The sequence below is a fragment of the Prionailurus viverrinus genome, chromosome F1 (genome assembly GCF_022837055.1).
Source record: "Prionailurus viverrinus isolate Anna chromosome F1, UM_Priviv_1.0, whole genome shotgun sequence".
NCBI lineage: Eukaryota > Metazoa > Chordata > Mammalia > Carnivora > Felidae > Prionailurus > Prionailurus viverrinus.
Genome location: NC_062577.1, coordinates 19162650 through 19176858, shown reverse-complemented (window position 1 = coordinate 19176858; position 14209 = coordinate 19162650). Strand labels below are relative to the sequence as shown.

The 14209-nt window shown below is 38.6% G+C and overlaps 1 protein-coding gene across 3 annotated transcripts in view; it reads left to right on the top strand.

Moving 5' to 3' along the window:
- Window positions 1–1881: 1881 nt before the first annotated feature.
- The window catches only part of PLA2G4A (phospholipase A2 group IVA), a 164654-nt gene continuing 152326 nt past the window's right edge, over window positions 1882–14209 (top strand). Inside the window, exon 1 of one of the 3 annotated variants that reach the window (XM_047841341.1) lies at window positions 1882–2028. The gene's annotated coding sequence lies outside the window, so the exon portion shown is untranslated. Of the gene's footprint in view, window positions 2029–9543; window positions 9564–10624; window positions 10779–14209 lie in introns of those variants that run through there. The other 2 variants (XM_047841343.1, XM_047841342.1) reach the window with 2 other exon arrangements.

The following is a 14209-nucleotide window of genomic DNA, read 5'->3' as shown; positions in this document are numbered from 1 at the left end:
TCCTCCTAAATGGTCTTCATTGATCACAGGCCCAGGGAAGAGAGGTCTTCAGATCTAATTGGTCCTACAGCCTGAGGCAGTCTATGCATGCAGTGTCTCTCTCACCTAGTGGAGGTGGAGGTCCTTGGAGCCAGTAACATAATTTTGGAGAAAATAGGACAAAGTGAAGGTAGTAAATCTGAATTTGTACCATCCATTTACGGGTCTGTGTAAACAGTGAGATCATAGGTAAGGAGCCAAAATGGATGTGGGCACAGAGGACACAGAGTGAAGCAATGGGAGGTGGTCTATATCAGTTATAGAGAGGGGGAGACATACTTGCAGAAGCTTTTGTTCACTGCAAGTATGGAGATAAGTCGGTCTCATTTAGGAAGTTTGCAAAGAGGCAAACATCTCCCCATATGTTTTCACTCTAGCCATAGCAGTATATGCAAAATCAAAACATTTTCCTATTTTTAACATGTAACATATTAAAAATCCTCTCTCTCCGAATATTGAGAGCTACAACTTTTGATTATCAAACTGACTAGAACAGTATGAAGCTCATGAAAAGGGAGTCTTTTTCTGTCAGAGTCGTAGGATGAACTTGCCCTGTGAAACATACTCTTTCACCAATTATACCCGGGGGAGGGGTGAGAAATAGCAGTGTTCTCTGCTCCTCTGTTGCACACACACCACCTTTCAAGAAATTCAGGGTCTTCTTTGAAAAGAAAAAATATCTTGATCCCCTGAGACACTACAGGCCTTTTTTAGGAAGGAGACATTTATAGTATGCCAGGTTGCATTTATGGGGGAAAAAAAAACAAAAAACAAAAAGGAGTTGATTCTTGGGCTGCAGAAAGCAGATGATGGAGAAGCCATAATGACAGACTTCGCAGAAATTACATTCTTTGAAAATGTTACAAGAGAGCTAGGAGAATGTGCTCAGTATTTCATTAAAAGCAAAACTAGAAGGTCCTGAAAACATGATATACTAAATGAATATGTCAATCTTTAAAGACACTGATCCATTCTTGTGGAATTTGGATAAATCTAAACAGTACACCTCCCTTATTACTGTGATACCGGGTTTTGCAATTTGTGTTGCCAACTTGTAATTTAACGTGATTTGATTTTTCCCTCTATATCTCAACAGGTGTATTACAGCCTTTGGTATGCTCTTAATCCTAAATTTACACTCAGTTACCAACTCAGGTGTTTTGAGTTTGGGGAGGAAATATTTGAGTAGATTATATACTTTTAAAATATATTTAGTATTGTTTTATTTCAGTTTAAAACTAGGTTGACTTTTATTATGTATCATATATATAAAGTTATTATATATATTATAAAGAGGTAATGGGATACTACAATTGTAGTCAATTTACCAAATTAGAAAATTTTTAAATGTGTTAATTAATAAACCTATAATTATCTAACCCAGTGATCTAACCCAACGATTATATCATACTGATATTTTTCCATTGCATTTTTAAAAATTTAAATCCAAGTTAGTTAACACATAGTGCAATAATTAAAGTGGTCTTCTATTGTTCTTCAGAATGTATCCATTTTATATTTTGGGTTTGTTATAAACTTTGCCCTTTTAAAGAATGCAAAAATGCTCTAGGTTATTCATCTTTTCAATTTTGTTACTTGTTGGGGTCGGGGGGAGAGGAAGCTGTAACTACTTAAGGACAAGACGTGCTTCCAGACACATACACACAGAGACACACAGTAGCATCCACGTGGTTTCGGATCAGCTCACTTACATACTATTTAAGCATGTTTTGGGACTTCAGACTCAGGTTCTGAGAAGCTAACATTTACATTTAAGATATCCGCGTCTTCGAGAACATTGCTTTCCCTCGCTTCGTCTTTCATTCCACCTTAAAACAGAGGCTAAGACTGAAGGAAACCAGCCCACAGTTTAGCCCCTCCTACCAAGGATTGGACTTGAACTTCTCTGTCGTCCCGGCTGAAAAAGGATCCTGACAGAAAGCTAGAGGCATAAAGGAGCCTGAAGAATCTCATGTAACTCTGGGAACAGTAAGCAATATATTTACTCTTGCCCCGCTCACTTCTCTCCCCCACGCTCCTTAGCTTTTAAGTTCGTATCTGAGTTGGAAGGGAGAAAGGACGGAGGGAAAACCTGTGGTTCGCTGCTTTACAAAGTCTGCCTCTCCTCTGCCTTTTGGAAAGGAGACTCAGATCAGGGCACTTAATTTCTTCGTAACAAATGCCATGCTTCCCGGGGTCTAAAGGCGTGGGCGAATGGAACGACAAGGAGTTTCCCTTACTTAGAGCCCCCAAAGAAAGCGACCGTTCGACAGGGCAGTGAGGTGGCTCTTGTTAGAGCTCCACGTGATGCCTCCCTGAGGTTACCGATCCCGGACTAGAGCGGTGTGGTTTTTGACAGCCACTAATACTCCTTAGCGATGGAGTCCGTGGGCTCTGTTAACGTTTTAATTAAAAAAAAAAAAAAAAAAAAAAAAGTCGTTTCGATTACTTATGCAAAGCGTTCCTGGGTTTTTCCTACGCTGCAGTGTCAGGAGAAAAGAAAGACAGTGTTGAAAAGGAATTGTAAAACCACTGGTATTCTGATTTGCCCTTCCCTAAGTTAATTGAGGAGCCTGGAGAACAGAGCTAGATCCTGAAAAAGTTTTGAGCAAATAACAAAGTTAAGTTTGAGTGTGGATACTATTTTGGTAACTTTGTTTTAGAAAAAGTTAAAAAAGGCATTTGGCTTTGAAATAAGAGTGGCTTAACCTATGTAAGTCTCCTAGAATTTACAATCATTGGAGAGTTAAAAATAATGATTTTCATCTCAAAAAGTAGAACAAGAAACGCTGGTCACACTGGTTGATGATGTAAGCATTTATTCGGCCAAGGCACATGGAGAGTATGTACTAGAGGTATCTCATTTGGATGGGTGTCAGTTCTTGGTTAGGATGTTTGCATATACAACCCTTTGAGTTCAAGGAGGATTTGTGTTTTATTTCTGTTTCAGAAATTTGGAATTGAAGCTGAAGAGATATTTGCAGGGAATCGTAGTGAAACAAACCCTGTTAAGAATTTTAAAATTTTATTCCTGGAGGTCCCTAGACCCTGCCAACCAAGTTTGATGTTGGGATAAGAAGCAAGTATTTCCTTCTTTCACTGAGCAAAGGAAGAGTTAAATTTTAAATTAAGCAATAATTGTGAAATGCACAGAGAAGTGTGCATTCTGCATTTGCTCAAAGCAGCTTTGCAGACTTCCTGAAAGGGAAGCACATTTTATGGAACAAGAAACTAAGAAACTTATTTAATAATTTTCCTTTTCCTACTTAAACATAAATGCAAAACACCCCAATTGTGACTTACAGTCCTTTTAACATTGTAAGTCACTTTTGAAGTATTTTGCATTTGTATTTTAATAGGAAAAGGAAAATTATTAAATAGATTTCCTAGTACCTGATAAAAAGTTCATTCCGTAGAGATAATTTGGCCTGTGTTCTTAACCCAGCAGTGTCTTTCCTGGTGTCACTACTTAGAAAGCAAAATCATAAAGCCATGTCATTTGTATATTAAAACACAAGTTCTAGGAATAAAAAAGAGGAAGACAGAGTTAGCTGTGGTTCCTTTTCCTCTCATAAGCCTTGTAATTACCTTCGGTGTTTCCCCCTCCTCTTGCTTGCAGACTTTATAGCTCTAATTTTTCTCAACTTTGCTTTTTTTTTTTTTTTTAAATCACAGACCCTTTTACAAATCTTGTGAAATCTATAGACCATTCCCCAGAATAATGCACGTATGCTCTTCCAAAATGTACACATTTGGAAACACCATTAGGAAGATCACAAACCCGCCGAAACAATTCATGTCACATGCACATGTAGTACTTGTTAGAACTTTGGAGTTTTCTACTAATATCAAATAATTAGCAAATCATTTCACTGATAAGAAGAATTGTTAACAGTGAATATTGCAGTGCCCATACTGTCACTCATTCATTAGTGTTCTGGGACTCTAAGCAGTGTGGTGTAATGGAAAAAACTACCAAGTGACCTGGATTCTATACTGAACCCCAGTAATAATTAACTGTGTAATATTAAGCTTGCTATTTTTCTGTAACATCTGATATTTTTAATTGTTGATGCAGTACATAAAACAAGTAGGAAAATAAGATACAAGTTATATTTTATTGGATTATGGGATGTCTGTATTTGCTGTTTTTATTCCAAAATTCCTAACAATATTTCCCTTCATGATTGTTTTATAATATTCTTGTTTATTACAAAGATAATTCATACTCACTGCTTAAATTTCATTAAATATAGAAAATTGCAAAGGAGGAAAGGAAAAAATGACCTATAATCCACTCAAGGGCTATTTTTAAAATTTTTTTTCAACGTTTATTTCTAAGAGAGAGAGAGAAAGAGAGAGAGAGAGACACAGTATGAGCAGAGGAGGGACGGAGAGAGGGGGAGACAGAATCTGAAGTAGGCTCCAGGCTCTGAACTGTCAGCCCAGAGCCCTTTGTGGGGCTGGAACTCACGAACAGTAAGATCATGACCCGAGCCCAAGTCAGACATTCAACCACCTGAGCCACCCAGGTGCCCCTCCTCAAGGGCTATTTTTAAAATGTCATTCATTCATTCATTCATTCATTCATTCATTCAACAAATATTTATTAACTATTAGGCATCAGTACAGAGACAAAGAGACAGGAATTCATTTATATACATCTGTCTATACTTCTAGACATTTTTCTATACATACACTCACAGGTACATTTTACAAAATTGTGATTACATTTGTTAAAAGGTAAGCTGAAGCATATCAAAAATTTTTAAAGTTTATTTGAGCAACAGTTAAGTGGAATGGGACAGTGCAAAACAAAAGTGGACAGAAGCACTTCCCCAGCAGGCTCTCCAAAAAGAGACTTCTATCAAGAAGGAGTGGAATCAATGTAACAAAATTATTGATTGGCTATAGTTTAAAGCCTAGTTGGCTGTTTGTGATTGGTTTCAATATGTAGGGTTAGTTTTTAGACCGTTTTGGACTTTGGTTTGCTTATGTAGACCACTCATTAGTGTCACCTTATCTAATGGCCTCCTTATTTCATTAGTTTAACACACTACTCTTGCTATTTTATAATGTGCTTACCCCTCAGGCATGATATTGTCTGTTAAAACATGATTTTTTTATCCTTGTGTATAAGTTTGTGTTCATTCTTATCTGAAGCAAATATTATTGAGTCCCTACTGCGTGCCAGGTACTGGACAAGTAATGGCTATCTACCCATGAATAAGAGTGCTTCTCACCAGCATGTAATTTTTGGACTGTGGAAATGTTATATTGGCTGATCATTGATTTTTGGATATTCAGGTGGATTTGTTTTCTACTATTACAAATAACGTTTCAGCAAAGACCCTTATGTAAATGTTTGTGCACAACTTTGGATAGATTGTACTTCCTTTGGATAGATTCTTAAGAGTGTACGCCCAGGTTTTAACAAAAGTTCACTACTTACAAGTTGTAAGATCATAAGCCAGTTGCTTTATCAAAGCACTCTTTTCTCCACTGTAAAATAGGAGTAATAATAATAATTGAGTGTTTGAAGGATTCTCAAAAATGCTCAACAGAATTTCACGGAAGTTTAGCAATTATTGTTGCCATTTTGCTCTTGAGAAAAATTGTATCAATTTAGAAGCAGTATGCGAGAGTAGAACTTCCCTATGCTAACGCTAACACCGTGTTATCAGTCACATGGGACAAACAACAATAAATCCAAAAATTTAGTTGTTATATGAAAAATGGTATCTTGTTCAAATGTATATTTTTTTCAGAAATAAGGTTGGGCAATTTTATACTGGCCACTCATGTGTCTTTGTTTATGAATTGCCTCTTTCAATGTGATTTTTAAATCCTTTTTCAGTTTTCATTTTGAATATGGTAAATATCAATAGAAATAAGTCACATAATCATGGGGCGCCTGGGTGGCTCAATTGGTTGAGTGTCCGACTTTGGCTCAGGTCATGATCTCATGGTCCGTGAGTTCGAGCCCCACGTCGGGGCTCTGTGCTGACCGCTCAGAGCCTGGAGCCTGCTTCAGATTCTGTGTCTCCCTCTCTCCCTGCCCCTCCCCCCTCATGCTAGGTCTCTCTCTCTCTCTCTCTCTCCCTCTCTCTCTCTCTCCCTCTCTCTCTCTCTCTGTCAAAAAGAAATAAACATTAAAAAAAATTTTTTTAAAAAGAAATAACTCACATAACCAAAGGCCTTATTAAAGGTCCTCAATAGGTTGATGGGGGGTGGGAGGGAGGGGAGGGTGGGTGATGGGTATTGAGGAGGGCACCTTTTGGGATGAGCACTGGGTGTTGTATGGAAACCAATTTGACAATAAACTTCATATATTGAAAAAAAAAAGGTCCTCAATAATTTTGAAGTGTTGGGGGGGGGTTCTTAATATCAAAGGCTAAACATTAAACTGGAAATACAAATTCTATAACTATTGCTTTTCTCAATTTTGGAAAATTGTTCTTATTGTCACCTGAAATCTGTTCTTTAAAAATGGGTGAAATGCATAGAAAAATGAAAGAAAGCCATTTTTATTCTCATAGACTGTCATAGTCTACAAAACCAGAGAAATTGAGGAGGGTTCAAGGAAGTGGGCCAAAACCCTTGTAGAATGTCCCACAGCTCCAGGAACATCTCGACTTGTTTCATGTAGAGAAGATGAAGACTAAGGGTTACACGATTCTTTATAAAGGTTTTGTAGGAAAAATAGCATCCATATTTGTCGAGAACCAACTTATTTATTTATAATTTTTTTGAATGCTTACAAAAGCAGAGACAGAGTGTGAGGGAGGGACGGAGAGAGAAGAAGACACAGAATCCGAGGCAGGCTCCAGGGTCTGACCTGTCAGCACAGAGCCTGACGCCAGACTCAAATCCATGAACCCCACAAACCGTGACATCATGACCCGAGCCGAAGTCGGCCGCTTAACCGACTGAGCCACTCTGGGAACCAACTTAGAGAAAATGAATTTATTAGCATCTCTTCATCTACTCATTGACGCTTAGGGCGGGGACAGTTGGGGGGACCCAACGGTTCGTTGGTTCTGGAGTCCTTTCCAAAGAGGACAGTAACCAGAGCAGACACTGTTCTGATCTTCTGATACTTGCACCTGCCTGAGAAAAAAAGAGATGCACCAAAATTTTGCTGCTCTTGCTGTGTGAATCTCAGTGTTTTTGATCCTTTCTGATTCTTAGTCTACCTTTACAACCTTGTTTGGAAGTATGGTTTATCTCCACTTTGTACAAATATCATTTTTAATTTGTTGAAACAGCAGGGTAATCCATTTTGTAAACTTTTTACATGTATTTGGTTCAATATTATGAAAGTATTGAGAAAAGAAATTTAAAGCAATTATGTAAGAATTTACAGAAAAGCAGTTTGAGGAAAAGGGCCTACGGATGCATGCAGCTGTGAGGACATGCTGTATAGGCACCTGCATCTGTAATTAAGATGTCTTTTTTTATGACTTAATTTTATTTATTTAGAGAGAGAGGGTGTATAAGCAGGGGAGGGGCAGAGGGGGGGAGAGAGAGAGAGAGAGAGAGAGAGAGAGAGAGAGAGAGAGAGAGAATCCCAAGTAGGCGCCACAGTGCAGAGCCAATGTGGGGCTTGAACTCACAAACTGCGAGGTCATGACCTGACCTGAAGCCCGAGTTGGACACTTAATCGGCTGAGCCACCCAGGTGCCCCTGTAATTAAGATTTCTTAATGTCCATCAGTCCCTTGTTATATATACCGTAAACCTCAAACAGGTATTGTATTCCTTTCCATTCAACTGTCATGAAGAAGAGGCAGATGAATTAAAAATTGATGGAGGTCACAAATTTAGATCTTAAAAAGGTAACACCAGAGTTATCAGTAGTTCATGGCACAGTCTTCTAAATCACTGCTTTCAATATGTAATGGGAATTCATGTTCAGATAAGAACCTCAAAGTATTGTTAGACCCTTGATCCTTAGCAGAAGATGGTACTAACATATTTTAGGAAGATGCCACATAGCAAAAATTCTCATTTAAAGAGATTTCTTGGTTAGTTAACAATTTAACTGCCGATTATTAAGATGTCTTTGTTATTAATATTATTATTAATTTTATATTTTATTTTATTTTATTTATTATTAATTTTATATTAATAATATAATTATTAATATTATTATTATTAAGATATTATAGTCTACCACTTGGTACTTATTTTTTGAGGTGGCGTTCACCAAGGATTTATATTTTAAATACATGAAAGCTCATAATATTTATATGGGATTTTTTTCTTACCCTTACCACTAATGATGTCTCTGCTATCAATGAAAAGTAATAAAAGAATCAACTTTGTGAGACTCCTTCAGTGTTTGCAGAAATTCTTCCTGTTGAAATTATTTACTTACTTATTTTTAAAGCTTACTTATTTTGAGAGGGAGTGAGGGAGAGTAGGGGGGAGGGGCAGAGAGGGAAAGATTGAATCTGAAGCAGGCTCTGTGCTATCAGTGAGGAGACCAGTGCGGGCTCAGTCTCACAAACGATGAGATCGTGACCTGAGCCGAAATCAAGAGTCAGATGCTTACCTGACTGAGCCACCCAGGTGCCCCTAAATTATGTTTTAGATTGACAGATTGGTTTGGTTGATTAATACCTCGTGAACAATTGTCAGAATGAAAAGAACACACTTGTATAAATCATAATTTTCCATGAGGAAAATACTGTTTTATTAATATAGTATATAGCACTCCTAGAAAAATGGTAGGAAAAATATATCTTTTTAATACTTAGAAAAAGAACAGATATTAAAGGAAACAATTTAGAAAATCTGCGCTCTCTCTGTCACTTAAGAATTTTACTTGCTGAGGGGTGCATAGGTGGTTCAGTCGGTTAAGCCTCTGACTCTTGGTTTCAGCTCAGGTTACGATCTTACAGTTTATGAGTTCGAGCCTCGCGCGGGGCTCTGTGCTGACAGCTCAGAGCCCGGAGCCTGCTTTGGCTTCTGTGTCTCCTCTGTCTGCTCCTCCCCTGCTCATGCTCTATCTCTCAGCAATAAATAAACTTAAAAAAAAAATTTTTTTTACTTGTTGGGTTAAAAAGAAAAATCCAGAGCTAATATTACCAGGAATTGGTGATCACTGGGCTGTATGCATTTACTCCTTCACCAATTCAGGAAGTTTTAATTCAGACTGACTACGTGCTAGGCACTGTGATCCCTGTAGGGGAGACCTGGGTGAATAAAGCAGGTGTGATTAATTCCCTCTTGGAAGAGAGAGTCAATAATTAAGCAAACAATAAACAGATGATAAAGGAAGCAACCTGATTCCAACAGTTGAGAATAATCTGGAGAGGGGCAGGACAGAAAAGTTTCCCTGAGGTGAAACGTAAGCATAAAGTGAGGCTGTGAGAGATGAGAAGCCAAGAGAGAGGAGAGAGCGTAGGAGGTGAATGGAGAGAGAAGGGTGTGGCTTGCGCTGGGGGCTCCAGGCAAAGCACTGGTACCTGAGCCTGCGAGAAAGCAAGCAAGAAGCTGGATGGAAAACCAGAGATTGGGGTAATGTCGTGGGTGCAAAGGAAGCAAAGTGGTTCCAGGGAAACAGAGGGTAGAAAAGTGACTTCACTTGAAAACTTGGTGGTCATTAGTGATCTTGATTAAGAGCAGTTTCAGTGGAGTGATGGGGACAGAAAGTGTGCGTGAGGTTGCCCGTGGATGGGGGGTGAGGACTCTGGGAGCATGGATACCCTGTGAACAACTGGCCCTCTGGAGAAATCTGTTGGTAAATGCAGCAGAAACGTGGAAACATGGAGGGAGGAGGAATATGAAGCAGAGGGACTTCTATGGGCTTGCTCATCAGGTCATCAGGAGAAAGTCATTTTGTTTGTTCAGAAAAGAGAGGTATGACTATCATGTACTTACAGAAGAGAGAGGGCTTTTGTGTCCCAAGAGCCACTTGCGGGGTCAGGTCTCTTAACAGGAGGAGGAATTCTGCTTCCTTGGTGAAGGCAAACAGGACTCAAGTGCAAGTACAGGGAGTTTGCTGATTTGGTGGTGGGAAGATAAGACACTTCCCTGAATGGTGTTGTTTTCTCAGGAAGGGAGATGAGGTCACCAGCTAAGAGAGGGGGGTGGGGAGAGGCAAGGTGGAGAAGAAAGACATTTTCTAGAATGGGGATGCAAATTCACAGGAAAAACTTAGAAAGATACTGTGTAGTGTCCAGGGCCTCTGTGAATGTTGAGAGTGTGAACCGAAAATAAAACCAGTCTGCCAGGTTATGTGGTTTTTCTCTAGCTAAATGCTAGGAGCAAACCCAGAGAAGCTAGAATGGCTGAATTCTTCTAGAGTGGGAGTTTTGAAAGCAAGCAAGCAAGAAAATCTGGAAATCCTTAAGATGAACAGGCAGTACCCTGAGCCAAAACACAAAATGAAAACAAAACACCTAAAACAATGCATAGAAATTCATGAGCTTATAGAATACAGATCTTTTTATCTAAGGTAATTATTAACTAGCAGGGAGTAATTACAAGTTGGCTTGATTTCCAGCATTTTGTAGGAAGGGATTGAATTTGTTGCTTTCACTCTTGTTGGATTCTTACCTTTCCAGTTGCCTGGACTGGATATCACTTTGGCAAATCTCAATGCCTTTACCTGCTCCAGGAGCCATCATACTGGGCTTTTTACTCTTCTTGTCTTAGTTGCTAGAACTGTCATTGTCATTTTAAATTCTGATTGCCTAACAGTTGCTGTGCCGGCCTTTATTGGGTGCCTAGGTAAGTTCTTATGTCTGCCTTATATCGTGCCCTTCGGCTTTCCTCAGCTTTTGCTTACTTCTCCAGGCTCCTGGAAGCCATCAGTGCTCCCTCAAGATAGTTTAGTGCTTTATAGAATTTGAACCATTACAGCTCTATGGCTGGCCAAAACATGTGGTAGTAATAATCGACCATCAGAAAAAGTTTTTCTTTTAGAGCCTTGCTATCAGGATGTTCTTTCATCAACCTGAAATACATCCTTGATTTTGCAACTAAAAGTCATTTCCTTTTCTTTTTTAATCCTTAGAACTTCGGAGAACAGCTGGTTACCATAATCGACATGTTTTTTTCAGGAATGAAAATATTATTGAAATATTGACTCTTACATTTCTTCAAAGTTTAGAAGAAAATCTTGTTGTTTTTTCAAAATTCATTTTATATATATATATATATATATATATATATATATATATATATTTGTAAATCCTTATAACATTAAAGTTCTTTAGTTTTACACTAAGGATGGCTGGGCACTTTTCTGAATGAGAGCAATGAGTCTGTGTGGGTCAAGCCTGGCAACATGCAGAGGAGGGGAAGCTCTTTGTGGTCAAATGCACTTACGTTTGCATCTGGCTCGGACCTTTTCCAGATGCACTGCTTGCCACTCGAGGTTCTTCTCTGGCCTCCTTTCCTCCTACCTCAATGAGACACGCCATGAATTGGAAAGTCATTCTGTACTTTATTCCTGGGTTCTGGCCATATTTGTTAGGCTGTGGTTTAGATGTAGTTATCTAACTTCTTCCTGTCCAAAAATGAAGGGGACATCTGCAAACTGAAGGGGAGAGTGTAGCACTGTTTTTGTTAATTTCATATTTTTTGCAAGCTCACTGGGAGGGAGGGACGTTTATGTCACCAGCAGAGAAGCTCAGTAGAAATATTCTTACAGACTCTACCAATGTCCTTGGTACTGTTCTCTAGCTTGTTGCTCAAAGGTTGAGAAAATGTAAATTTCCTATTTTGAAGCAAATGATGGTGTTTCTCATTTATTCCAGCCTGTGTTTTTTTACATGCAATGTCTAAATATTCACATTGGGTTTACACATTCATTATGGTGCTAGCAGAGGTAGGTAGCACAAAAAAGAACTGGGTTTTTTTGTTTTGTTTTGTTTTTTGTTTTTATCATTTTACCCTTTATGGTGCTGTGAGCTCTTCTGTCCTCAAAAATTTTACATTGAACTTTAGAACTTTAGTTCCACAGAAGTAGAGGGGGAAAACATACCGCAAGTCTCTGAAGCGTATGTAAGTATCATATAAGGGGTCTACTAGACTGCATAGACTCCATGTATTTTGATAAAATCAGTTTTCTTTGTAATCCAATGTTTTTATTTCATGAACTTTATAATGTCATACTCGACTCAGGGGTTAGCTTTGCCAGATGGCCAGAGTGAGTGGTCCGTGGTACAAAAAAGATCAAGAACTCCTGAGGGTATTGCCTTCAAATGCACATTTACACAGCTCTTCATCCTTCAAAAGACTGGGTTTCCGGTTTATTTTAAAAAGCGAATTGCCAGTCACAGTATCTAGAAGCAAATTTCTAAAGCTCCTTACAACCTGAGAAAAGAACAGTGGATTTGAATTCCTATTTCATGTAATACAATCCAGGACAAGTAGAATGCTCATTTCCAGCTTAGTGGTTTCACTTCCTGGTAGTGCCTCGGATGGGTGGGTGTATGGCTCCTCTTATCTTCCACAGTCCTGCTATATTTATTTGTCAACCTTTTCCACTTCCAGTTCACAGTCAACACCCATATTTTAACTACCTCACTAGCTGCCTGAAATAGTTACTGTGTTAGTTGAAGAGTGAAACAAACCCAAAATGTTGATAATTTCATTCAGTAATAAAATGGTTCTCATGAAACATTTAAGCCAACATGACGATTTTCCTGGGGGTTTTCCCTAGACTGTTTACTTTAGAAAAAAGATACGGCTTTCCCCTCCTGTGGCAATCTTGAGTACGTCATGAAAAAAGGGCAGCAATTAAGGGGGAGTGGAACCCTCAACAAAACACAAATACTCTCTAGGGGAGCATTTTTTGCAAACCTCCTGGTCTGGAGAGAGAAAGCTGTGGAAGTAAACATGCTTCTCAAAACATTCTCTTTTTGCTAGCGTTTTGTGTCATGTCATTAGGTATATTTAAAAAGTGGTAACACCAAGGGCATTATTGTATCTGTTTCTTTTAAGTAAAAGAACGTTATTCTACGTTTTCTGAAAATGAACCTAATACAGTTAACACTTGTCAATGTGGTATTATTCCATACTCGCCTATGTGGCAAGAGGAATTTTTTTTTTAAATAGTCCATCTCATATTTGCAAGTTAACATCTTATAACTATAATTCAAATTCGGAAAAGTGTAAAAGATGAAAATGACTCTTTTAAAACTTTATTTGACCAACCATAGAAATTCAGTTTTTCATTTCTCTCAAATTCATATCTTGAATCTATTCTGCACCATCAAATAATAACTTGGCAACTTCAGATTTTGGTCAGGCTAAAATATATATATTTATATCCTTTTTATTTTGGATGCATCTCCTTTTTAGCCTGAGTATGTGAAGGGCAGGGGAGAGGAGGGAATGTGGTAGGGTATAAAGAAAGAGTAGCTGGTTGAGAGTGAAAGACTTTGTTCAGCTGTTTCTCCTACTGGATGAACTTGGCTAGTGTCAAGAGGAGAGATTTCTTTCTACCCTTCAAGATTCTTCTGGCTGGTCTACGAATTAAATTGTCATGAGACAGATTAACAAGAGAAAAAAACCCCAAAGTTTAATTATGTGTGCAAAGAAACAAGTTCTAAAGAAATGACCAGGGTAGGTAGGCAGTTTGTATACTTTTTAGACAGAGACAATAAATCTGTGAGAAATAGACAGGACAAAGAAAACTTATGTTTAGGCACTTTAATTGATAAGGAATCCTAAACTAATTTGGGTTGGGGTACTAAATTAGTAAAAGTAACAAAGATTTTTCAAATAGCCTTTTCAGCTCAGAATTCCCTATCTTTGGTGATGGGGATGTCTCTCTTTACCTTCTGGTCCAGTGAGGGTACCTTTCACATGGGAGATTTATTTCCTGCTTTCTGTAGACAAAGGTGGGGGTGGGAGGGTGGGATGTGGCAGTCAGAGTGTTCTTTTTGCATTGGCTATTTCTTAAGTAACTTTTATTTTAAAGTAATCAACATGCATGGGGCTCCAGGGTGGCTCAGTTGGTTAAGCATTTGACTTCGGCTCGGGTCATGATCTTGCAGTTTGTGAGTTCCAGCCCCGCGTTGGGCTCTGCTCTAACAATTCAGAGCCTGGAGCCTGCTTCAGATTCTGTCTGTCTGTCTGTCTGTCTGTCTCTCTCTCTCTCTGCCCCTCCCCCACTTGCACTCTGTCACTCTCACAAAAATAAACATTAA